Raw genomic sequence first — 3,724 nt, 5'->3', positions numbered from 1 at the left:
GAATAACATTAAAGAAAAAATGTGGACACAATGGGAAGGTAAGCTAGTAGACATGTAATTTAACATGGGGGGGGGGGATTTTCTTTTACATAAGTTAAGACATTTGCACTTTAACTTGATCCAGAAAAGGCAAATTGTTGCAGAAAATGGCGTTTGCTATGCTCTTTGTGTGTGTCGTGTGTGTCTGTCCTTCTGTGTGTGTGTGTCCATTTAATCAACTCATCCATTAGTTAATAATAAATCATGTGATCTGCCATCAGAGCCTCAGTCTTAGTCAATGTTAGATGACTGAAGCATTAAATATTATGCAACATATCCAATACACCCCTCTCACCCTTGGTTGTCCCTCCTGTGTCTGTCCCCGGGCAGAAACTGTCCTTTGGGAAGATCGGCTTCAGCAAGGCGATGTCCAACAAGTGGATCCGACTGGACAAGGGCCACGAGGGCGGCCCCCGGATATTCAGGACCGTACGTGTTACGTTTAAATAACTATGTCATCGTGGCCTCTTTAGGGATCGGACTGTAGTCCCCGTTCTGAGTGTGTTGGTTGTGTGGCGGCCCCCCCAGGTGGAGAGCGTCCAGGACCAGGTCCGAGAGAAGCTGCTTCTGGTCCAGGGAGGCGGCGACTCCAAGCTGGAGGAGAGAGACCGGAACGAGCTGAAGAAGAGGAAGCTGCTGTCTGAAGTGTAAGTACCTCCGTCTGCCAGCAGGGGGCAGTATAACCATGGTTTGGGCTGAGTGGTTGACTCTCAGCTGGAGGAGAGAGACTGGTAACTAAAGTAACTAAAGTAACTAGTAACTAAAGCTGTCAGATGAAGTGTAAGTACCCCGGTCTGCCAGCAGGGGGCAGTATAACGCTGGTTTTGGCTGAGGGGTGGCCTTCCACAAGACCTGCAAGAAGTATTCAGGTCCTACTACAATAATACCTCATTGTAGTAACTAAAGTAACTAGTAACTAAAGTAACTAGTAACTAAAGTAACTAGTAACTGAAGCGGCGTGATGTCTGTGTTCAGGACGGTGAAGTCGTACTGGATCACGAAGGGCGGCTCCTTTAGCACCACCATCACCAAACCAGAGACGGAGCTCACTCCCGAGATGATCGCCACGTGAGTACCCCCGCTACCCCCCCTTCCCCCCGCTACCCCCCCTACTCCCCCCGCTACTTCACTACATGTAGTGTTAAACGTCAAAAAATGTGACAAACATTGAAAAAAGTAAACAAAATGTTGATTTGCAGTTGTTGACCACAGCGTAACACGTGTCCCGTCTGCCCCGCTCCGTCTGTCAGTGACGGTGCTGGACCTCAGACCGGGGACACAGAGAAACCTCCGGCCCAAAAAAGGGGACAAGTCCAAAGATGTGGACTTTGTCCTAAAGGCAGGGCAGGACAAAATGAGTGTGTCAAACAAATAAAACGACGTAACAGAAGCAAACCTTTCATTGAAAAAATTAGACGTTGGCAACAGTAAAGACCTTGTTGTCCTCATGTTGTCTTCATGTTGTCCCCATGTTGTCCCCATGTTGTCCCCATGTTGTCCCCATGTTGTCCTCATGTTGCCCTCATGTTGTCCCCATGTCGTCCTAATGTCGTCCCCATGTTGTCCCCATGTTGTCCCCATGTTGTCCCCATGTTGTCCCCATGTTGTCCCCATGTTTCCCCATGTTTCCCCATGTTGTCCTCATGTTGTCCCCATGTTGTCCTCATGTTGTCCTATATCAATGTTCTTTTTAATTCCCCAAAATAACATGATTGATTCCACCCAACGCTCTTTGCCAAGTACAAATCTCTACTTTCATTAATTTTGGGGCGTCTTATTCAATTTTATAGCATTGTAAAACAAATGGAAGTGTTTTTGAAATAGTATTGAGTAAAAGTTGACATATTCCAGTCTGTGATTATCATCAACATCCATTCCTTTAATTTTAGTCTCAATAATTCCTAATTTCTGCTTTTCTAACTCAAACATTAGGTAGAATTTCCTATAAATGAGGTTTATTGTCCATAAATTCCAAAAATAACTGTAAAACTAAAGTTAATAAGTTAGAGTTACGTAGTGTTGAAAACGTCAAAAGAAAGTGACAAACGGTGACAAAGCTCATGCATGCATCCATGTTAATTTTGGACATTTCGGGTCTTCTGATGTGAAACATCTGATAAAAAAATCTTTGAAAACCGGTCAAATTTTCCTCAGAAGACAACACAAGGGTTAGGAATGAGTTGTGCAGTGGAGCTCCGAAATAATTTCCGGGGTCCTTAATGGTTTTCTTAACCTCTCTCTTTCTCTCTTTTTTTGATGCTTTTAATAAGAAATTAAACGTAAAGCTGCTGTCGATAGATTACAAAATATTTCTTTCCATTGATAAATCTGGGCTTGTCTTCCATTCAACGTTGTCGTGCAACAGTCTCAAAGTCAAAGTCCCTTTATTGGTCTCCCTGAGGAGACAGTTGTTTTGGACATTGAGTAACTTATTTAGCTGCAAGAGGTCCAGACACAACAACAAGCACAGGGTTAAAAACAACTGAAAGACAAATTTACAGTCAACATGTGGGCGACTCGAGGGGCTGTGCAGATTGCAGATTTACCATTTTCTATCCTAAAATAAGATAAAAGACAGACTTCAAACAAACAAAAAACAATTTCATTCATCCTCTGCATCCATCCACAGTCCCAGATATGTGACTCAGTGTCTGTCTGTGTGTTAATGAAACCTTCAGGCACCTTGAAATCGTCTGTTTCTGTGAGATACCTAAAAATAAAAATACAAAGGATTACGTGCACAAGAGATAAAGCTCATAATGCAGATTACAGTGTTTTCATGCTGAGGACGAGGCATTAACATACCAGCAGAGTGAAAAGGTCTGCATGAAATCACATCACAGAGGGGGGGGGATTAAGCTAAAAGCAGCGTCCAGATGGTCCCAAATATTAAAAATTGATGCTGCTTTTACTGCTCTGTGCAGATTGTGTACAGCGTAGATTGGGGGGGGGGGGGGGTCAGCAGACGCTTCTGATACGATATCATCACGATACGATGTTATTACGATTTTCAACTTGTCCCGTTTTTCTTCTTGTAAAAAATTTTAAATGGGTCAATTTGACCCGAACACCATACGAGGGTTAAACTGGCATTATCGCTTAATGTTGCATTAATCGCTCTAACTCTCTGTTGCGTTGCAGGGGCAGCTGGAAGGAGAAGAAGTTCAAGCCGTACAACTTCGAGGCCATGGGCGTGGCCCCCGACTGCGGACACCTGCACCCGCTGATGAAGGTGCGAACGCAGTTCAGGCAGATCTTCCTCGAGATGGGGTGAGTGGCGGTAAACATCGCAGTGGAAATTAAAGGTCCTGTGGCGTGAAAATGGCGTTTTTTTAACATTAATAGGAGTTCCCCTAGCCGGTCTTTGGCCCCCCCAGTGGCTAGAAATGGTGATAGGTGTAAACCGAGCCTTGGGGATCCTGCTCTGCCTTTGAGAAAATGAAAGCTCAGATGGGCTGATCTGGAATCTTGCACCTTATGAGGTCATAAGGGGCAAGGTTACCTCCACTTACTCTGCTTTTCCCACCCAGAGAATTTATCCCCCCATGAGAGAGAGAGAGACATCATGGCTAGTGGCTTTAGTTCTGCACCAAGGCTGAATTTTGTGAAAGAGACTTCAGATACAGTATTAGGGGACCACTAAGGTCTATATAAAAGACTTCAGATCCAGTATTAGGGGACCACT

The sequence above is a fragment of the Etheostoma cragini genome, chromosome 15 (assembly GCF_013103735.1).
Source record: "Etheostoma cragini isolate CJK2018 chromosome 15, CSU_Ecrag_1.0, whole genome shotgun sequence".
Classification (NCBI taxonomy): Eukaryota; Metazoa; Chordata; class Actinopteri; order Perciformes; family Percidae; genus Etheostoma; species Etheostoma cragini.
The sequence above is the reverse complement of the archived record's forward strand: the minus strand, read 5'-3'. Positions refer to the sequence as shown.